Here is a 23,556-nt window from a genome sequence, read left to right as displayed (position 1 = left end):
CACAACCACATGATGTTGCTAAGAGGGCACCATGTGACGTCCTAGAATATAACCTTCATGAAGGTGGGTGTTGCAGGATGTGTTGTGTGCCCCCAAATTTCGTATGGTGAAGTCCTAACCCCTCAGAATGTAACTGTATTTGGAGATTGTGTCTTTAAAGAGGTAAGTTTAAAAGTTAAAAGGAGGTCACTAGGGTGGGCCCTAATCCAATACAACTGGTGTCCTTACAAGAAGAGGAAATTAGGACACAGAGAGGAAAGATCACATGAAGACACAGGTAGGAGAAGCTGGACATCTACAAGCCAAGGAGAGAGATCTCAGAAGAAACCAACGCTGACAACACCTTGATCTTGGACTCCAAGCCTCCAGGACAGTGAGAAAAATAAATTTCTGTTGTTTAAGCTCCCCGATGTGGTACTCTGTTATGGCTGCTCCCGCAAACTAATACAGTAGGGATTTCTGTTTTGTTTACTGCTTCATTCCAGCACTTAGAACAGTGTCTGGCATGTAGTAAACACAGTTACCGAATGAATGAATGTTCTACTCCTAGAGTTTTAAATCAAAGCAGGAGAAAAGGTCTGTACTTGCAGATTTTCTCTCTGTATAACTGTGGTTTCTATTCTTTCGCTCCTCTCCATCATATTGTTTATCCCAGGGGAGGTTTTGCTCTTACCTGCCCGTCCCATCTTCTTCCAGTGGAAGAAAGACTTCCTCACCGGCCTATCCTCTTGAGGCTCTGTGTACATCACACTTTCTTCTGTGCATCCCACATTCTCCTCTAACACTGTGACCTCGCCAGTGCCCCATCAGGAAGCAGACTCTGTCTCCTCCCCTTGAACCTGGGTGGATCTTTGGATGGCTTCAACCAGCAAGCCGCAGAGAAAGCGGTGCCATGTGACTGCTGAGCTGTCGTGTGCTGGAGCCCTTGCTGCCAGGGAGCCAATGGTCTTGAACATTTTTCCCCAGCTCCACGCCCAGTGGAGCCACGTCAGTAGCCTGAAGACGGCCATGGTGAGATTATTTAATTGCAGAAGCCAGCAAATGCTACAATCACAATCATACTCACACCGAGCTGGTTGTTAAACATTTACCAGCAAACCACCATTTCTGAGGCTAAATCATAAGTGGTGCAGCTTCCTTGGGTTCTCCTTCTCTCAGTACATGTGCTCTTAAATCCTTGTCTCCATGCTGTGAAGAAGCCCAGGGCCCTGTGTGGTGTTCTGGCTGACAGCTGAGGTCCCAGCTCCAGCGAGCATCAGTCACCACGAGCCACGTGAATGAGGAAGCTTACTGATGACCACAGCGCCAGCCACCATCTGTCTGTCTGCTGCGCCCAGTCAGCCCCCAGATAGAATAATAATAAATGATCATTGTTGTTTTACGCCACTTGGGGCAGTTGTGCAATTATAGAGAATCTGAACAATGATACTTGCACTGCTCTTCACAAGACGTCATAAGTTAAGAGGAATGAAAATGCATCAGTTTCACACTGAAAAAAATATCTGTTTTACATGATAAATCTTCATGCTCAGAGTAAGAGTCACTCATTCACTCATTTATTCAACAAATATTTACTGAGTGCTAATTAAGGGGCAAACCCTGCACTCACTCTGTGTTAAGGGTGGAGGAGCCCCCAGTATGCAAATGGAGACAAAGTGGAAACAACCAGATACAAGTGTAGTGTGAAAGGCACTGCATTAGAAGTGTGTGTAGGGTCCACTGGGGAGGCACAAAGGAGAAAGGGGCCAACTCTTTTTTTAAAAAATTGTGTTGAAGTATAGAGTTGATTTACAATGTTGTGTTAATTAATTTCTGCTGTACAGAAAAGTGAATCAGTTATACATATATACATTCTTTTTCATATTCTTTTCCATTATGGTTTATCACAGGATATTGAATATAGTTCCCTGTGCTATACAGTAGGACCTTGTTTATCCGTCCTATATATAATAGTTTGCATCTGCTAATCCCAAACTCCCAATCCTTCCCTCCCTCATCCCCTCTCCCCCTTGGCAACCCCAAGTCTGTTCTCTATGTCTGTGAGTCTGTTTCTATTTTGTAGATATATTCATTTGTGTCGTATTTTAGATTCCACTCATAAGTGATATCACATGATATTTGTCTTTCTCTGTGTGGTTTACTTCATTTAGTATGATAATCTCCAGGTCCATCCATTTTGCTGCAAATGGCATTATTTCATTCTTTTTTTATGGCTGAGTAGTATTCCACTGTATATATGTACCACATCTTCTTTATCCATTCATCTCTCGATGGACATTTCGGTTGTTTCCATGTCTTGGCTATTATAAATAGTGCTGCAGTGAACATTGGGATGCATGTATCTTTTCGAATTACAGTTTTGTCCAGATATATGCCTAGGAGTGAGACTGCTGGATCATATGGTAACTCTTATTTTTTTGTTCTTTGAGGAACCTCCATACTGTTTTCCATAATGGCTGTACCAATTTACATTCCCACCAGCAGTGTAAGAGGTTCAGAAAGGGACCAGCTCTTGACTGTTGATTGGAGGTGCGCAGAAAGTGGGTGACAGTCGAGGAAGACTTCAGAAATGATGTCTGGGCTGAGTCCTGAAAAGTGAGGCAGTTTCCCAGGTTACAGGTGGGGAGGGTTGCCCAAACAGAGAGCAGCCCCACGAGAAGGAATGAAACCCTGGGAGCCTGAAGCCCTTGTTCTGTGTGACTAGACAGCGCCCCAGGAATGCTAGACAGTTGCTGAAGAATCCTGAGTAAGCAGGTGCACACTGAGGCGTGTTGAGAAATAGAAGGCTGAGGAGATAGGTTGAGACCAGGTTAGGAGGAGCCTGACTGTCTCCTGAAAAAGCTCTTGGTAAAATAAAGTTAAAATATTATTTAAAATCTATTGCAAATCAACAAATGACGTCATGCTCAGTGAGAAAACACTCAGGGCTTACTATGCCTGTCGTGTCTGTCACTGCACACATGACACGTGTTCTGATTGGTTGTCCCTTCTATTCTGACTGGTCAGGGCCCTTGTCTAGTTTTTAAATATTTAAAAAATATCATCCCTGAAAACATGATTAGAATCAAGAACAGGACAAAGGAGATAGCATTCACCATTTTGTGAAGGAAATAAAACAAGAGGTGTAAATAATTAGGAAAAAAGGGGTAAAACCATCATTACCTGCAGATGATTTGACTTTATACCTTAAAAAAAAGAGGCAGAGAATCAACGTGAAATTTTAGAACTGATAACTATTCAGAAAAAATAAGCGAAGAATGCCGGCTCCCCCCCAGGGATTTGTACAGTTAGTGCAATCTGGAGCAAAATTACCCCAGGACTTTCCCCCTGGGGAAACTTGATTAAATCATCTTCGAAAAAGTAATCTGGAAAAATAAACGTGAGGAAAACGAGGAGCCTGGCCCCAGTCTCTGGTCTCAGGATTCCAGGCGAGGACAGCAAACGGGTTGCCAGGGCTGGAGCCCAAGTGGTAGGGAAGGCAACTGTTTCTTGCCAGAGGCCAGGGCCTCAGAGAAAGGCGAACAGCCAGTGGGAGGAGGTGGGGTTTTGGGGGGAGAACCTCTGCAGCTGGTGCTATGCCTTTCCCATCGTTGACCCAGGTCCCGGGGATGCTGATACACTGCTGACTCAGCAGCTAGAACAGCGACCTGAGGATGGGTACTATTCCTTTTCCCCAAGCCCGCTCTAAGGCGCCAGCTAGAACTGAGTGGCAGGGCTGAGGCTGGAAACCTTTCAGGGAGGAGGGAACCAGTCTCTCGGGGCGTGTCCTCACATCCTCCCCAGAACCCCTGGGACCGCTGAAACCGGGGCTCAGAGACACCCCAGTATTTTCCTGGAGCACCTGGGGTGGCTGCCCAGTTCCACAGGGCCCTTAGAATCTGAAAGTTTGACTGTCTTTTTTCTTTTTTTTTTTTCTCCTAGACCCAGGAGTTTCTTTATTTATAAAATTGCAGTAAAATATACATAACATAAAATTGACCATCTTGACCATTTTTAAGTGCACAGTTTAGTGATGTTAAATACATTCACCCTGGTGTGCAACCAACACCACCATCCATCTCCACAACTCTTTTCCATCTTGCAAAACTGAAATGGTACCCATTAAACAGCGCCCCCATCCCTTCCTCCCCTCAGCCCCTGGCAACCACCATTCTGCTTTCTGTCTCTGTGACTGGGACTGCTCTGAATACCTCAGAGAGATGGAATCATACAGAATTCGTACTGTTGTGCCTGGCGTATTGCACTTAGTACAATATCCTCAAGGTTCATCCAGGCTATAGCTTGAGTTGATTGTGTTTTCGTTCTTCTCCTTCTATGAATTAGTTCGGGACTGAGATAGTTTGCTTCTGTTTTTTCTCAAATTATCTTCAGGAAAATTATAACGCTGAGAAAAGTCAAAAAGAAAATGAAATGCTTTGTGATTCAGGTGGAAGTTGAAAGAAGGGTCCCTGACGGTTTCTCCCCAGTTAGGAAGCCATCAGGATTAGCAGATGGTAAATACAGAAAAAAATGACTCAGATAGAAGGGTAACGTGAGAATGGAAAGTTCTCCAAGGAGAGCCTGAAGAGAATGAGAATGGTTACACAGAACTAATTTGTTTGAGAATAACACACAATAAGAGACAGCCTTCTGCACAGTCTGGGGGAGGCCGGTGGGAAGGAACACTTGGGAACGGGGGAGTCAGTGTTGACTCGTCCCCTGATCACTCATCGTGTGGTGCACAGGTTGGCCTTTGGCCGACGTTAATACCTCCCTTCATTTCCATGGCTTCTGTCAAGAAGTCAGGCATACCCTCATTAACTCACAGACTCCTTTGTAATTAAACTCAAGCATACGCTCATTAACTCATTACTCTTTTGAATTAAATTTCCTCATGGGATACATTAGGTTTTATAAAATAATCCTTTTACAATGTCTGGCTTGGAGTGAGCACTACTTATTCAATGAATGAGTGAACTCACTTTTACCAGCAGAGCCCCACTAAGTAGGCCACCTCAAGGCTTATACGGAACAACATGCATAATAAAATCTATACTCTGAATTCAGCTTGTAACTCGGTTGTACTAACACGTGACCTTTATTCACATGGCAATGATTGTAGTGGCCAAAAGCTTGGACTCTGGATTGCATTGCCTAAGTTCAAGTTCATTATACACTTGGTAGCTTGGTGACCTTAGGTAGTTACTTAATCTCTCTGTACCTCACTCTGCTCATCTGTGAAATGGGGATAATAATAGCACCTACTTTGCTTTGGGCAGTATTTTCAACAGTGGTTTTCCACTCACTTCCAACAGTAGCTGCTTCCACTCTGTTGCTCATCTCTGGGTCGCCCCCCACCCCTGACCACCACGTCTTCTTTTCAGCTTTTCCCTCCTTCCATCACGTTTGGAACTAACTCCCCACATTAAATTCCCTCTGTTTTCTTAAGTGATAAAACTATTTTTATTATTACTGACATCTAGCCTCTGAACCTCATAATCACTTTCCAAAGACTCCTGCTTTTTCAAAAAATTCCTCTATTTCTGTACTTAAAATATGTATCATCTGGTTTGGGAGAAAACATTCCCTCTTTGCTGCATCTGCAGGGCCACCTGGAAAAGCTACTGAGAGACCAGCCCTGATTCCTTCCCTTACTGACCTCCTGGGAGGACGGCCCTATAATCCGAAGTTTAGTCTGTTTTGAGCCCTGGGCTAAAACATGCTCAAAAAGGGCTACTGTCCTTCAGGCAGCCCCAGGCTACGACAGTGGGTCTGGGAGTCGGGAGGCTCTGTCCTCCCTGCTCACAGCCAGTCACCCCACTTCAACCTGCTCGGGGGAGGTGCGGCCAAACATTGCAGAGAAGATTCAAGTCACCTCACATGCCACTCTTTCCTCCAACGGGTTCCACCAACCCACCACGTGGTGTGAAGTCTTCAGCGTGGGTTCAGGGCTGGAGACTGGCACGGCCAGGACCATGGTGAGACAAGAGAGTCAAGACTGAAGGAGATGTCACCCTCAGGGCCACGCAAGTGCAGGGTCAGCGTGAAAAAGGAGCCCTTCCTTACATTTTGGACAACAGGTGCCTTTCTGCCCCACCTGGTCTCACCCCTTTATACCATCCTTTTCCACGAGAACAACACAAAACTGAGAATGTCAGGGTTGGAGGAGGCAGGACTTCCTTGGGTCCAGTGCTTAAGACTCCAGGCTTCCACTGCAGGGGGCGCGGGTTGGATCCCTGGTGGGGGAACTAAGATCCCGCATGCCGCGCTTCACGGCCACAAAAAAAGAAAAAAATGTTGGAGGAGGGCTTTAATGTCCTAGGACTCCCCTGCTTCTCCACATGTGGTCCATGGAGACGTAGCAGGGTCTTCAATGTAGATTCCTGGGCCCAAGCCCAGACCAACAGATTCAGAATCTTCCGGAGGTGGGGCGGGAACCTGCATTTTAATAAGGAGCCTCAGGCACTTCTGATAAACTAACAGTGGAGAGCTTCTCCTTGATGCCCACCTGTCACAGCATACCTTACCCAGCCTCCCGAAGTCGCCTGTTTTAGATCTAAAAAAAACGGCGGTTAGTCTATCACACTGGGCACCATTCTGTCTCCCTGTAACTTCACTCTGTCTCAGATCCAGAGTCTGGAATGACACTGTATAGGTTTCATCTCTTTTCTACATCTCAATCCTCGAGCACTAAGGTGTCTCTCGGGTCCTCAGCCCTCTTCAAGGACCTTAAGCCTCTTTAAGTTAAACAGTTGGTGTTCAGTCGACTCTTCCTCACAATCCACCAGCACGTAGAGAGAGCAAGAAAGGAGAAGAGGCTGCCAGATACGCCTGCACTACCAACTAAAGTTAAGGCCCTGAGATGGAATGTTTCCAGCACTAATTCACAACTCCACTAAATTATAACTTCGGCCCTGAATTTTAACAGCCCACCTTTCAAACGCTTCCCGGGGTTGCGCTGCTGCCCCCTTCCGGCCCTGGGTAGTACTGCAGGCTGTCGAAGCTGGCGATGGGGATGCGCTTTCCCCACACGTGGGAGTGGGAACGCGAGATAATCCGTCCCTCCCAGGGAAAGCCAGGAGTTGCTGTCCTGCAGCAGGCGAGAAATCCGAGACGAGAAACAGAGAAAGGAAGCGTGCGGCAGGGAGGGGGGGACCCGCCAGCGAAGAGAAGACCTGGAAGATGTAGACCTGGACCATCCCGAACCCACAGTGGCCCAGTTCTGCCCGGTTCTGGATCTGGCTCTTTCGTCAGCTCAAAAGGTGAGTTGGGACAGCCCTGTGCAGCCTTTCAAGTTGGAGAAAGAATCCTAGCAGGTGGTTTCTCGGAGTCATTCAGGGGAAGATGACAATGTGCTGATTTGTGCTTCCTGGAAAGAAAATAACTACATTATGAAAGTGCTTTTCTTAATTGTGCGGAGGGAAAGAAAATATTCATCTTCACTGAGTCTAAGGAAAATGTTTTTTCTCGTGGAAAGAATAGTTGTAAAGGAACAACGAACTTCAGAGTGAAAGCAAGTTGTGCTGGGCTCTTAGAAACATCTTGGTAACCACAGAGCAGTGAGGAGGGATCCCCTGTTGGGTCTCTGAGCAGGTGACTTTGACGTGGTCATTATAAAAGTGTGGTAGAGCTCAGAGGAAGTACATTTTCCATTTCATAGGGACCGAATAGTGAAGGACACATAGGGAAGTGGTGGGGTCACTCTGGCACACAGATACGCAGTTACCTCCATGGAATTCATGCAGGATGGGATAGTTAGGAGGGCAAATGGAGCAGAGGCTACATAAAGAGCTGCAGATAGTAAAGGATTTGTGTCCTGAGCACCCAGAACATTTGTTGGAAATATTCAACAACTGTGGTTAACACCTGCCTTTGGAGGAACAGGTATGGAGGTGGTTAATGTTTAGCCTTTAACGTTATTCAAAACCAAGTGATGAGCTGGGGTTCCCATCACATCTGATTTAGGAATAAACAGTGTAATTTACCAAGTCAATCACTAAAAACCACACTCACCAAGTCAAAAATGTGCTCAGATTGGAGCTTTGAGGTGAAAATAGGTAATGCTAAGTACTGTCGAAGTGCTAAATGTTAAGAAAAACTTAGATGTCTGCAGATACAGTCTCGCTGTGGAATTAGGACACAAACCAGAGGTTTAAGGTAAAGTAGTAAAATTTGTAGTAAAAGTAGTATAAAATTGAACACTGAAACTGGGAACGTTAGTTATAAAAGGGTCAAACTCAGAATTACTGGCATTTTGGGCTGGCTAATGCTTTGTCGTGGGGTGCTGCCCTGTTCCTTGCAAGGTACTTAGCAGCATCCCCTTGTCTCCGTCTGCTGGTTACTAACCACGTCATGACAATCAAAACTGTCTCCAGACATTGCCAGCTGTCCCCTGAGAGGCAAAATTACCCCTGGTTGCTTACCACTGAGATACACCAATTGGATTGAAAAGTGAAAGTGTGTGAAGAATTGTCATTCAGTAACTGTTATCAGTTAATTCCCTCTTATCAGTTAATGCCCTTTATTATCACTAAACTTATAGGAGAGGACACGCCAGGGGCTATTATCACTACTCTTATTGATGCAGAAGCAAATGAGAGACAAACAATCCCATCACTGTCATACACAAATCACTGTTTATTCCCACTGGAGAGAAGGGGCTGCCCAGCCCACTCCCGCAATCTCTTCCTGTTTCAGATTTCTACCAAATAGGGAAACTTTCTACCCAGCAAGAAACATATTCATTTTCTTAGTACTTGGAAAGTTTAGAAATTGCCTAAAATGGTCCTTACCACCATAATTATCATGGATCTACTCTGTTGAGCATCTGTTGTGAATGAGGGGTCCACCCTCTCTTAGAAGAGCTTCCATGTGAAAGGGCCAGGGGGAGCATGTGGTTCAGTTTTGTGAATTTTGCATGTTTTCAGCATAATAGTGAATAGATCTTTCATAGCGTATTTTTGTTTGTTTGTTTTTTACCTTTTGACCCCCTGAACCCATTTCTCATTTCTACACACTCCTCTGCCCCTACACCTGCCACTTCTGGCAACCACCAATCTGTTCTGTGAATCTGTGAGCTTGTGGGTTTTTTTTTTATTGTTGTTGGAGATTCCATATATAGATCATATCGTATTTGTCTTTCTCTGTCTGACTTATTTCACTTAATGGCCTTGAAAAATCCATCCATGTTGTCACAAATGGCAAGGTTTCCTTCTTTTTTATGGCTGAATGATATTCTGTTTTTATATACCACAATTTCTTTATCCATTCATCCGTCGATGGACTCTTCGGTTGTTTCTACATCTTGGCTTTTATAAATAATGCTACAGTGAACATGGGGGTGCATATATCTTTTTGAGTGAGTGTTTTTGTTTTCTTCGGGTAAATACCTGGAAGTGGAATTGTTGGATTGTATGGGAATTCTATTTTTAATTTTTTGAGGAAACTCCATACTGCTTTCCACACTGGCTCCACCAATTTACATTCCAGCCAACAGCGTATGAGAGTTTCCTTTTCTCCACATCCTTGCTAACACTTGTTATTTCTTGTCTTTTTGATAATACCCATTCTGACAGGTGTGAGGTGATATCTCATTGTGGTTTTGATTTTCATTTCCCTGATGATTAATGATGTTGCACATCTTTTCATGTACCTATTAGCCATCTGCATGTCTTCTTTGAAAAATGACTATTCAAATCTACCCACTTTTTAATCATATTGTTTGTTTTTTGCTATTGAGTTGTATGAGTTCCTTATATATTTTGGATATTAACCCCTTCTCAGATATATGATTTGCAAATATTTTCTCCCATTCTGTAGGTTACCTTTTCCTTTTGTTGATGGTTTCCTTTGCTGTGCGGAAGCTTTTAGTTTGATGCAGTCCCACTGATTTTTGCTTTTGTTGCTTTTACTTTTGGTGTCAGATCGAAGAAATCATTGACAACACCTATGTCAAGGAGCCTTCCACCTAAGTTTTCTTCTAGGAGTTATACAGTCTCAGGTCTTACATTCAAGTCTTTTATCCATTTTGAATTAATTTTTGTGTATGATGTAAGATAGTGGTCTAGTTTCATTCTTTTGCAAGTGGCTGTCCAGTTTTCCCAACACCATTTATTGAAGAGACTGTCCTTTCCCCGTTGTATATTCTTGGTTCTTTTGTCATAAATTAATTGACAATATATGAAACAATAAATCCCACTGCAAAGGTAGTATACAGTAAAAGTAGTGGATTAATCCCCTATAGAGCTAGTATGAAGGTTAAAAAACAAAAGTGGTAAAAATAACTATGATTAGAATAATTACTTAAGGGATGCACAAAATAAAAAGACCTAAAATGTGACATCTAAAACAAAACTTGCAGGGGAGAGTAAAAATGTTGACCTTTAGAATGCAATCAAACTTAGGTTATCGATTTAACATAGACTGCTATAGATACAAATTGTTATATGTAAGCCTCATGGTAACCACAAAGCAAAAACCTATAGTAAATACATAAAAGATAAAGAGAAAGTAATATAAGCAGACCACTCAAGAAAGTCTTCAAACCACAAAGGAAGAGAGTGAGAGAAGAGGAAGGAGCAGAGGGACTACAAAACAGTCAAAACGATTAACAGCATGACAATAAGTGTATACCTATCATAGCATATTTGAATTGGTAAATTCACACAGTGAGTTCTGTGAATAAAAAAGCAGATTTACTATTATTTTCTCAAACTGCAGCTTTTTTGTTGGTTTGGCACTCAAAGCATATTTATTTTTGCTTTGAATTGAAATAAATCCATTATCAAAGGTCATAAAAAGTAATTCACAAAGGGGGACATTAACCAGAAAACAATCAGTGAAAGAATGTGTAATATCACTGGTAATCCAAAATGTAAACTAAAATAACAATTAACTTTCATCTTTGCCTATGAAAGTAATTAAAATGATCTAGTCTTCCTAACACCCAATGCTGGCTGTGGTGCGGTGAAACTGGCGCTTCCATATATTGGCTAGTGACACTGTAAATGGATACAAGTCCTTTGGAAATTAATTTTACCTCAAAAACCAAAAAAAAATGCTCATGCTTTTTAATTCCGTAATCTCATATCAAATTATTTATTCTAATGGAAAGATATGTTTCTTGGGATTAGTCAAGATAGTGAAAAATTGTAAGTAACCAACAATAAGGTATAGGTTGGGTATAGTATGATATATCCTGCTCTGTAGAATGTGATATTGATAGAAGTGTTAAAATGATGGTTACAAAGACCACACAGTTATAGAAAGAATTCTTGTGTCAAAATGCGGAAAAAAAAAAAAAAAAAAGGGAATTCCCGGGCAGTCCAGTGGTTAGGGCTCAGCGCTTTCACTGCCGTGGCCCCTGTTCAGTCCTTGGTAGGGGAACTAAGATCCCACAAGCTGCACAGCACGGCCCCCACCCCCCAAAAAAATGTGAAGTGTTAATTTAATGTGCCCTATGAATACAGCCATCAAAAATGTGTGTGTGTGTGTGTGTGTGTGTGTACACGTACATATACATACATACATATATACTTGAAAGAAAAGCTCCAAAATACCACCAGTTGTCGGGCTAGAGTCCTGCAGTTGTTTATAATGACAAATGGTTTTCTTTTCTCTATGACCTAATTTTTCTGTTACTTTACTTTCATAATTTTAAAGAGAATATTACAAAAGAGGAAAAAATATTTCCTCTCCGCCATCACATCATAGCCCCTCTTTTTGTTTTTCCTCTTGGGGGACTTATTTCTGCTTATCTGCACCCCTGCAAGCTACTTATTGTCTCTGGAATTTGGGGAAATAATTTACGTTTCCTTTTCAATGACACTTTTTTTTTCTTTTGGAGTAGATCCATTTATTTCAAATTAATTTACATGAATGAGCCATGTTTCATAACTCCAGGGAGGAGAGAGCTACAGGCTTAATTCTGCCAAAATACTGGCATTGAGACTTCATGACATTTTCTTGGTGGAAATGGAGAAAACAACTTTCTGGGAATTCATGAGTTTTCTCTAATTGTGCGTTTGTGTACACATGTATTTGCTGGAGGGAGGGTTCACTCCTCTCTTTTTAATTAAAAATTCAATCCAGTGATGCTTCTTGAATGTTTTAAATTATAAACATAAACCTGCTCATGGGTGAAAAAGCAAAGCAGTATTAGGGTAAAGAGTAGAAATGAACATACTTCTCACACCTTCCTCCAGCACTTTCCTCTGGCCCGACCCCTGTGGCCCTATACCTGGCTACTTCTCTCCACAGGTGACGGGTATTAACATGGTTTGCTGTGTGTGCTGCATCTTTTCCTAGGCCTGTCGGTACACATGTGGACATCATTTACATTGATGAGATCGTACTGGACACACCCCTCTGCCCCCTCTGCTTGTGGTAAGTTGTGTCGAATTGCCCTCCAAAGAAGTGGCACCACCGGCGACGTAGCCTAGCTGTTCCCCCCCCCTCACTGGACTCCTAAACTGTTCTTCATCTTTGCTGATACCTCATGGTTGTTTTAATTAACACTTCATTCCTTATCACTGTGTGACGTTGAACATAATTTACGAAGTCGATTGTCCAGCATTTGGGACCTTGTGCGGGAATTCTGTCTCCTCCTTCTGGCTGGGGCTAAAGCTCGTTGCCCACATCAGAGCCACCTGTGTCCTAAGGAACATTCTTTAAGGTGTGACAGAATTAGCAGCACATCATTCTTTTTTACCTCTCATCCATCTTGCCAGTTTATAAAGTAAAAGCCTGAAGGAATAAGAATGGCCTCATTTATAAGATGGATCTAATACCTGTACCCTGTGTCGGTTTGTCTCATTGGGTCTGATGTTATAACCGATAAGGGTATCAGTGTTTTTTTTAAATGGATGTTTCTACCACTGTTTGCAGTTAGTGACTAAAGAAAGCAGTCCATTTGCGATATTCAAAATTTTTTAAATCTCTCTGTATCCCTACACTGTTTTTTGTTTGTTTGTTTGTTTTCTTCAAAGTTCACAGGAAACTAAAGCATGTGGCTCTTAGCCCAGTTAGTGGCCCAAGGTACAAATGCTTGTGTTATGATGTAACACAGACAAATACAGGTGGTTTCCACAAAAGCTGCTGTGGATTTGAAGATGTGATATCTTGGGTTGTAGGTATGATAGGAACAATTCACATGTTCTTTTAAAGAAAATTTATACATTTGTGGCAACTCCACCACACGAATATGAACAGTTTGCCCTTCTTTCTCTTCCCCCTGTTATTTCCCTTCCATGACACAGAAGGAAAGTGTTGGCCCCTGGCTACATGTGAAGTCCACACCAACCCCTGAGGAGAGAATTCCACTACCTTCTCAGTGTTATTTATGTGCTGCTCCCTGTGCTACTGAAGCTTACAAGTCCTGAAACTCCAGAGGGCTGTCTGAGGGCAGGATGTGGAGCATCTGGAGCTGAGACAGGAAGAGAGGTGTGTGGGGACTGGTGACATGTTCGGTGATGTTGCCAGTGACACAGGGAGGGGCTTTCTCTCCCCCGGACACCCCACCGATGATGAGACTCGCCCAGAGCAAGTGCTTTGCGGCATAACCAGGGACACACCTGTTCTACATCTAGAAAAGTGAGGTTAGGAAAGACCCTTAGGAGCCCTGCTGGGCCATAACCCCCTCCTGCCCTTTGAGACCGGGTTTGTCCTTGGGTACGGGACAGTTGTTTTTCTAGATGGGGTTTTAGTGGCTTAGCTTACGTGGCACCCCTGTGGTCATCGACCTCAACAAGTGTGGACACCAACAAAAAACATCTGTAATTCATTCAGTAACTAGTTGTCGACGACTGGGGGCCTCCTTTCTGTTTGACAAAAGGGTGCACACCTGGTAAACCCCATCCGGCCAGGGAACTGGCCTAGTTTCATGTCCCCTGGTGAAAAGCCAAGTCAGTGATGGGGAGGAAGCTGTTGTTTAATCTGGGCTTCAGTTCCCCTGATTTTCTGTGTGTAGGGCCACCAAGGCGACAGGTTTTGCAAGCACATTGTAGAAAGAACGAATCCTCGTGAAGAGACATTCTAACAGTGGTTCTCGGAATCATTCATTAAATGTATATTGAAGACCTGCTACGGGCTGTGCACGCATGTCTTCCACAGTTGTTTCTGGAAAGGCAGCAGGAGGCAGGATCATCAGGGGATAGCTGGGAATTGCCCAGCACTGCGTTCTGTGGGAGAAAGGGCGTGTGACACCCTCGTGCTCAGCTCGGATGCTTCGCGTCCTGTTTTCTCACCGCAATCAAAACTATGAAAGCCAGTTCTGCTCAAGTGAGAGCAGGCCTCTCAGGCTTGACAGATGTTACGACCCCTGCCTTCTAATCTAGCCGTGTTACCTTGGGCACGTTCTTAACTCTTCTGGCCCTCCATCTCCTCATCTGTGAAATGGGCACGATGCTCCTTACCTGGTGAAACACGATTGCAAACCCACAGGATTGATGGAGAAGGTGCGCCTACCTCCTTGCAGCCCCTGACTGTCCCTGGGAAGCCCTTCCTTTCTCGGTTTCTTCCCCTTTCCTCCTGCTCGGTGGTAAGAAGGACAGGCTGGGCTTGCAAGTCTCAGAGGCCAGGTTTCAAATGAGTCACAGAAGCCTCATTTCAAATCCCAGTTCTACCACTCAGTAGTTAAGCAGCTTTGAGCATATGAACTGTCTGAATCTCGGTTCTCCCTGTGCCTCCTGGGCAGCCAAGGGGGACGAAATGAGGTGACACGTGGGAGACCTTGGCAGGGCGCTGGGGATTTGCCTCTGATTTCAGACTGACCCGTCTCCCATCACATCGACTCCGACTTGCTGTAAAGGGGCTCCTGCAGATACCAAGCCAGCTTCTGAGTGTGACACATCCTAGAAGCAAAGCGTTAGGGAATAAAAGCTCCGTATCTCATTGTAATCCCTGGAGCTGAAAGCACTGGCTGAATCGCCCTGCCTGTGAGCTAACAGAGGATCAGCAGCTGAGAGAAGCTGCCAGAGCGAGCTCGGCCTGCCAGGGTGGCCCCCCGCCGGCAGGCCCACGCTGAGCGACGGCGGGGCGGTGGAGGAAATCACGGCGAGCAGCAGCCTCCGGCCGTGTGCTCTTCTCCTTAGTTATCACTTCCACGCGTATCCCGTCACTCACTGCCAGCATCCGCTGCGCTCAGGTCCTTCCACCTGGGAGAGCCGGCGGGCGGCACTGCCGAATGCCGCGGTCCCCTGGTCTGCAAATCTCTGCGGTACCAGCAATGAGGCCTTTCTAAAAGTGTGCTTGAAAATGGAGCTGTGCCCTTTCGGACAGGTTCCTGGAGGGACTTTGCGTATGAAGTGAGGATGTTTGCCCCAGGTCCTGTCAGGATCAGCCAGCACCCCACCCTTCACCCCCGGAGCTGACCTCTCCCAAGCAACAAACTGGTAGAAAATTGCAGAACTGTCCCACACTCAGGCACCAGGGGCAAAGGGACAGAGCATCCACCGCCGCTCCCAACCTACTGCCTCTACAGGGCTACCTCATTCCCTGGGCGGGAGAATTTGCTGTCCTACCTGATCGGTTGGATTTTGGTTGTGTATTTTATTTTATTAATCTATTTATTTGACCTCGCTGCGAGGCATGTGGGATCTTAGTTCCCCGAGGACCAGGGATCGAACCCCCGCCCCCGGCAGTGGAAGGGTGGAGTCCCAACCACTGGACCGCTAGGGAAGTCCCTATTTTAAAAGTTATGGATATTTCTTCCAAAGAGGGGAAGCTCTTTCTCATAGTGTCAACTTGCTCAGACCATAGCAAGTCCACAGTGAAGCCGTGGTGGGTCTCCAGGCCTCCTGGGTCTCAGTCCAGGCTGCTATGGTCAAGTCCATGCTTACCCTTTTTCCGTGGACCTTGGAGAATGGTGTTATAATCGAGAGAGCTACATGTGTGTGCAGAAGTGAGAAGGGCTTCAGCTCTGTCGATATATCTGAGTCAAATCTGGGCTCTGCCAGTTGTTAGCTCTGGCTTTAGAGCGAATCTTAACCTCTCTGAGTCTCCAAGACTCCATCTGTAAAACTGAGTTAATAGTACCTCCCAGGATTGTTGTGGGGATTAAATACAAGAAGATGTACGTGAAGTGCTAACCTAACACCTGGCACTTAGCAATTGCTCAATAAATGGTACCTATTATTACCTTGCCCTCCAGGCCCTGTGTCTTCCCAGCTGTGCATCAGTGGGCAAGCTTCTTAACCTCTCTGAGCGTGGTTCCCTCATCTGTGAAATGAGGGGTGTTTCAGTCTGATCATGGCTAACAAGGCCACACCTGCAGGCCGACCGTGTCAAAGCCAGCACCCTGAATCCAGGCTGATTGAGGCCACCTGCAGGCACAGGTGACACGCACAGAGGTGGTTAATTGGCACCGTGTCGGTCCTGCCACAGCTTTTCTAATAAATTATGAATAAATTATGTTTGATTCCCAGAACTTCGTCAGCAAGCGAGAACAATGCCGGGGGTGTGGAGAAGGCGTGTCATTGGTGCATTTCTAAGATTGCCAGCAGTGGTGAGTCACAGCTCTGAGAAATGTCCTAGTTTTGAAGGATTTGGGCTTCTGAAATCACATGACTTGTTAGAGCCCAGAGTGAACCCTGTGGGTGGTCTGTGCTTGGCTCAGGGTGGCCCCAGGGTAGACCTGGGAGGGGATAGTGTCCTGACCTCTGTTGATGCCCCTACTTCTACTCCTTATTTAAGAACCTTTAGCTTTTCGTAGTGCACAGGATGTATTTTCAACATAATCTGTGTTTGGAAAATGTTTGAGTGAATGGAGTCACTGATACAACCAACATGTAATGGCAGCGGAGCTAGGGGACGTGCAGGGAGATGTGAGTGAATTTGGATTGGGGTGGTTTCCCGCACCCCCATCCTACCCTGTCTCCTTGCCAAATTGGACTTTCCCCACCATCTCCTGGTGGGGCCCTTCTGTCCAGAGGGGTTGGGCCACATTACAGAAGGCCCAGGCTATATCATAACATTTGGAATATCCTTAAAACAAATCCCAGCCCTTGGGGCTCCTTGGGGTGAAAGCATTTACCTCCTACTGAGACATGTGGTCTGTCTTTTATACAGATGATGTGTGAATAAAGGGAATCTTGTGGGACGTCTTTTTTTTTTTAACCTTAATTTCTTTCTTTTTTTAACCTTAATTTCTTTTTTTTTTAACATCTTTATTGGAGTATAATTGCTTTACAATGGTGTGTTAGTTTGTTAGTTTCTGCTTTACAACAAAATGAATCAGTTATATATATACATATGTTCCCATATCTCTTCCCTCTTGCGTCTCCCTCCCTCCCACCCTCCCTATCCCACCCCTCCAGGCGGTCACAAAGCACCGAGCTGATCTCCCTCGTGGGAAGTCTTAAGCAACTTATCTTAGAGCAGTAATATTTGGAAACAGCAGGCAGAGGGTAGAGTGGGCTAAGGTATAGGGTCAGGAGACAAGGGGGTGGTGGATGGGTGCCTGGTGACTATGGTATTGACATGCTGATACCCATGTATGATCACCAACTCCCCACCTCCCTCTCCTCTCAGGACAGCTCGTTCACTGCTGCATCCCCAGCACCTCCAATGGTGCCCAGCACGTAGTAGGAGTGTAGTAACTGTCCACCGAATGACTAGATGGGTGAATGAATGAACCACCAGCTCCCAATACAAGCGCCTCCTCTGGCTAATGTACCCAACCCCCATCTCATCCTCCTCAGACACAGCCTGACACTTTACTCCCTGCAATGGCTCTAGGTCGCACAGCCCCCTGCATCTCTGGAGCATACCTACTATATGCGGGCCAGAGTGGGGGCAATGGTCCTGGACCCATTCCTGCAGAAGAGAAGGTGAGCTTCAAATCACTTGAAAGACCCTTTGTGAGTGGACCCCTGTTCACCTCTGTGTCATCTCCTCTTCTTTCCCTTCTCACCCTGGAAAATGCAGCCAGACAAAAACACCAGGTTCCCCTTTTCCCCTGGGCCTTCCAAACTGCATTATTGGTTGGAAGGGAGAAAAAAATAGTAATTATGCAGTGGAAAAATTGGGGAAAACTCTGACGGGTTCAAAATTAACATCACCACCGAGGGACGGATGGCCATCACCTGTGCAGAAGTCTGGCTGAGAAGGCACAACCTTAATCCAAACACAAGGGAACAGGGGCAAACCCGAAGTGGAGACTGCTGTCTTAGCCCTTTTGGGCTGCTGTAACAATTTGCCATAGACTGGTGGCGTATAAACAGCAAAGGTTTATTCCTCACCGTTCTAGAAGCTGGACGTCCAAGGTCAGGGTGCCAGCAAAGCTGGGTTCTGGTGAGAGCGTCTTCCAGGTTGCAGACTGCTGACTCTCCCTGTGTCTTCACGTGATGGAGAGCAGAGAGGAAGCAGGGTCTCTCTTGTCTCTGATAGGGGCACTGATCCCATTCGTGGGGCCTCCACCCTCACGACCTCGTCTAATCCTAATTACCTCGCAAATGTCCTGCCTCCTAAAATACCATCACATTTGGCTAAGGTTTCATCATGAATTTAGAGAGGACACAAACATTCAGTCCATAGCAAACATATTCTTCAAAAATGTCAACATGATAGAAAACAAATAGAGTCTGTGGAAATGTTCTAGGTTCAAGAGGACCAAGGAGATTCGACAACAAAAGGCAATACCCGACCTCAGATTGGATCCAACCCAATTGGAATATGGACAGTAGATTAAAGTATTCTCTCAATGTGAACTTAAGGAGGTTTGCCAACTGTACTAAGGTTATAAGAGAATGTCCCTGTCCTTAGGAAATACACACTGGGATGATTTCCAACTAAAAAGTTTAAAAACTTAATACAGGAAGCATATAGACAAGAGGAACCGAGTGGCAGGTATCTGAATGTTTGAGAATTTTCACAATTAACAATTCTTTTAGAATTTAGACTGGAAAAAAGCTTCCCTGGTCTTATGCTGAATTTCTTACAATGCTGCCCTAGATGCGTCTACACCACAGCGTTTTCCTTTCCAGTGACTTTTACATTTTCTTCTATATGGTTTTCTACATTTCCTGTAAAGTACTACATACTTATGTAATGACAAAGCAAAGTTCTATTTTAAGAACAATCTTCAGATGTTCCCTTTAGGTGGATTGGCAGCTGGTCCCTATCCACATGTGAAGTTAGCTAAGTGGTGGAGGGGAGGGGAGGGGAGGGTCTTGAGGCCTGAAGGAGTGACCCTTCCATCTGTCTGTCCATCGAGGGAGCAGGGCAGTCTCTGTCACGGCCTCAGACCCCACCCAGCCACCAGGAAAGCTCTCCTGGGCCACGGCCCAGCCCTGACCGTCAGCCTCCCCGTCTCACACGTTCCTTCCATCAAGTTCATTCTGCTGTAGTACGGCTGCTTCCCTGCACCCTGAGGCTGGCCTGGAGGATCGATTTAATAACTGGGAAGCAATGAAACCTTGATGAATGCACGTGCGGTGTGTGCAGCCAGCCTCTGGCCATCACGGGATGACACAATTAAATGCGACTGGTACGCTGAACCCAGGTCAGGGCACCTATCGGCGTCCTGGGAAGCCCTCTTAGCACCACTTGGAGATGGCAGCTCAGTGAAGGCAGGCACAGGGGAACACTGGGGGAGAGGCCTTCCACCCTGAGACTGGACCAGAGGCCCGTGACCCTGGGTGTTTCAGCCCCCAGGGAGGTGGACAGAGGCTCATGAAAGTCCACATACTGAGTGTCGAGAGGCAGTTTATGCTACAATTCTGACTGTGAGAAATAGCGCGTTATTTTATTTTATTTTTAAAAATTAATTCATTAATTTTATTTATTTATTTTTGGCTGCGTTGGGTCTTCGTTGCTGCGCGCAGGCTTTCTCTAGTTGCAGCGAGCGGGGGCTACTCTTCATTGCTGTGCACGGGCTTCTCATTGCAGTGGCTTCTCTTGTTGGGGAGCACGGGCTCTAGGCGTGCGGGCTTCAGTAGTTGTGGCTTACAGGCTCAGTAGTTGTGGCGCATGGGCTTCGTTGCTCCGTGGCATGTGGGATCTTCCCAGACCAGGGCTTGAACCCGTGTCCCCTGCATTGGCAGGCGGATTCTTAAGCACTGCGCCACCAGGGAAGACCACCCCCCCTCCCGATTTTTTAATGTGCTTTTAAAACTTGAAAACTTCTCCTTTTGTAGGTAAAATTAAACTGACTTCACGTTCCTACTTGCCAGCAAAAAAAATCAGTCTTGGGCATTGCGGTCACAGAATTCAGGATGTGGGGCAGGGGGATCATGTCCACCTCTTTGGCGGGTTGGGGCAGGGGAGGCTCCTGCTCTCCGGGCAAAGCCATCATAGGCCTATACAGACTCTTTGTGCAGCTTCTGAAAGGTTCCCTCCTGGTAGCGGTAGCCTCAAGGACACACAACTTAGGAAGTTGTCTTCCAAGAAAAGGGCATCGCTTCCTCCAGGCAAGAGGGATTTCCACCTTCACTCATCCCTTAGCCTCACCCCACCCCATCTTTCCTGCACAGACCGCGTAGCAGTGCGCTCTGTCCCTACCATGGGGCCAGCACCTGCGCCAAGCTTGGGATGTTGGGGTCTTTCCAAGCCGGGGGGCCTGGTGGCCCCTCCCTAGGTGCTCCTTGTAGCAGTTCCCTCTGGACGCTGCGAGGAAGAGGGCCACCACCCGCAGAGCCTTCCAAGAACTTCACTCGTCAGCCTACGAGGTCTCCCCGCCCGTGCACACCGCTCCGCCCCATTGCTCCTCCCCTTTGGGCACTTTCCTCCATCCCTTTCCCTTGGGACAATCCCAGGGAATTGCCCTCAGTGGGCTCCAAGACGCAAAATTTGGCATCTCTTGTCGGGGATCAGAAAAAAGATTCTAACACCTGTCAGCATGATTCTTGTTACTATATCATCCTATTACACGGATGGTGGAGAGTCTTAAGCCCTTGGCAAGTCACGTGGGCAATGGAGGTGGTTTTAGAAAATCCTGGAGCTCGGGGCTCCCAGATTCCAGTAGGTTCTCCCAGCACGTTAAATGCAGTGAGTTCTGAACCAAACACGTCCTTTCCCCAAAGCTCCTCCTCTTTCCATTTCTCCCATTTCTGTCAATGCCACCACCATTATTGTCACCCAAGCTCAGCACTTGCGCCATTTTCTACTCCTTTCTTTCCTTTATTACTGCATCTAACTGGTACTCGAGAGCCTGCCCCCCCTACACCTCGTGATCGCCCTCCAGGATAAACGATGGGTCAGCCTTCTCACTGGTCTCAGCTGTCATCTCCATTCCATTGGCCTCATTGTTTCCAGTGGTTTGACTTTGATTATGTCACTTCCCAGCTCCAAATCCTACAACTCCCTTGATCTTCCTAATAAAATCCAAATGCCCTGATGTAGATTGGAAATGCCCTCTATTCTCAATACCTTGTTCCAGTCTTATTTCCCACTTACCTGTTATGGATGACCTATGCTCAGCTAAACGGGAGGATTTGTCACTCCCCCAAACCCACCCTGATCTTTTCTTCTTGAATCTTTTCCTTTAGGATCTTCCCTTTGACTGAAAAGCCACTCCACCTGTCCAAACCCTACCCATTCATCAACGCCCAGTGCCAGTATCACCTCCTCCTGGAAGGTGGAGACTTGATTTCCTTGGGACTCCTCCGTCTCCTGGGCTTCCTGACCGCTTCACGCACCTCTCGTGACCCCTCTCACACACTGATCTGTATTGGCCCCTGGGTGCACATCTCATCTCCCTTATGGGGTTGTGAGGTCTGTGTTGCCGAGTTAGTGGGGGGCTGAGGAACAGGCCAGGTGAGAGGGTGATGCGGGTGCTGATGCAGGGCTGGAGAAGAGGGAAGGATGCAAAAAGTGAGGCAGAGACAAAATCACTGGATGTACCAGGAGAGGGCAGAAGTGGCCCAGGTGACTGAGGCTTTGGTGCCTCTATAGACGCAGGGAAATGGAGAGGGCAGTTTGGAAAGAGGACTTTAGTTTGAGTTTATCCTCCTGGACCCTTTGCCAATTGCCTCCTGGGTATTTGGTCGCTGAGTGGAGCCCCCAAAAGGTGGTGTTGCAGAGAAAAGCTGCTGGGTCCTGGTCTCAGTTTCCCCATTAAACTATTTAAGCAAGAGAGCAGGGGTTACACTTGCTATTCAAAAGAACCAGGTTCTGGAGATCCTGGAGAGCAGTCTAAGCTAGAAGCCACCCACTTCTACCAAAATTGCTCCCTTTAAAAATGCTTTGGATACTTCTGGTCATGTATTTGGACTGATAGCTAGGTGCTACTATGTCTTTAACAAATGACGGTGAGAGCAGCAGCGTTAAACCCACTGCAGGATGTGAGCGGGAGCCCTGAGCTGGTTAATCCTGACACCGCCCCGGGAGGCTGTCCTTTCAGGGCGTCTTTTTTCACAGCCTTCATTGTCAGGAATCAGTTCTTCTGTGTTCTTGGCATAAAGAATGGTTCAGCTCCAACCTCTCGATCCTAATATCCTTCTCCCACCGTTGCTCTAATTCCGAATTATTTTCTCCTTTGGGACCCTTGGTTGACCTGGCAGTTTCACTCAGTTCTTTTGAATGGACTTGATAGAAACTCATTTCATCAGAAACCAGGTTGTGGCCCTCTGAGCCACATTGGAATCGAAGGCAGGGAGGTATTTATTAGAGGTGGTCATTGCTATCAAACCCCCGTCCTGGCCTGAGCAAGGCCAGCAGGACACACAGCTGCTGTCTCAGAGGGCTGTCCTCATCCAGACTGCGTACCAGCTCTCCTGGGATGCGGGGGGATACGGGGGCGGGAGCAGGGGTTCCAGTCCCTGGCTGTGGCTTGAGGGGTCCTCATTAGGATTGAGTGGTAAAGAGGTCCCCGTGTGAGTAATGCTGGTTACTTCCCTTCCAGTGAAATCCCACAGCCCCGCGTGGCCCCAACACCTCGCACTTCGCTGAGCAAACAGACACTAAGGAGGGCCTGGCTTAGAATCTCCAGCACTGCTTATAAAAAGGGTGGCGTGTGGAACGCCTACTTCAAAGTCACTGGTGGAGTTGCTTGGAAACACAGATTCCTAGGTCATGTTGGCAGAGATTCTGACTTCTTAGGTCCGGAGTAGCCCAAGGGAATCTCAGAATTACATCTGCAAGGGTGAGAGCGGAAGTGAGCCTGAGACCCTGACGGTGGTGACGCAGAGAGTCTGGTGCTGATGAAGCCTGGGCTGCAGATGGGCTCAGGGAGTGATGTCAGGTTTAGAGGCATCCCATCACTGCTCATTCGAAGTCCGTGGGACCCCCCAGGTCTCCCTTGCTTGTTGTTTCTTCAGTTCTCTATTTGATCCTGGGGAAGGGCTGGGGGAGGTAGTGTCTGAGATAAAAGGGAAGCCACACCCCTTCCATCATGAAGGGAGAATAACGATGATGATAATAAGGGCCAACATTTACACAGTGTTTATCGTGTAGCAGACCTCGTGTTTAGTGCCTTACGTGGCTTCTGACGTTTGATCATTTTAACAAGTCTCTTAGGAAAGTCCTATGATTATGCTCATGTCTTAAATGAGGACACTGAAACCTCAGGGCTGAAGAGCCCAGCCATCCACACTGTAGGGCAGGGGGTGGGATGTGAGCCCGGGCCATCTGGCTCTAGGTGGC

General features: G+C 46.3%; 1 long non-coding RNA gene across 1 annotated transcript in view; it reads left to right on the top strand.

The window, feature by feature from the left end:
* Window positions 1–7,016: 7,016 nt before the first annotated feature.
* The window catches only part of LOC137211046 (uncharacterized), a 49,436-nt gene continuing 32,896 nt past the window's right edge, over window positions 7,017–23,556 (top strand). Inside the window, exons 1-3 of the long non-coding RNA XR_010936874.1 lie at window positions 7,017–7,241; window positions 12,238–12,363; window positions 16,401–16,480. This is a non-coding gene — a long non-coding RNA (uncharacterized lncRNA). The remainder of the gene's footprint in view (window positions 7,242–12,237; window positions 12,364–16,400; window positions 16,481–23,556) is intronic.

Source organism: Pseudorca crassidens, chromosome 18, assembly GCF_039906515.1.
Source record: "Pseudorca crassidens isolate mPseCra1 chromosome 18, mPseCra1.hap1, whole genome shotgun sequence".
Taxonomy (NCBI): domain Eukaryota; kingdom Metazoa; phylum Chordata; class Mammalia; order Artiodactyla; family Delphinidae; genus Pseudorca; species Pseudorca crassidens.
The sequence above is the reverse complement of the archived record's forward strand: the minus strand, read 5'-3'. Positions and strand labels throughout refer to the sequence as shown.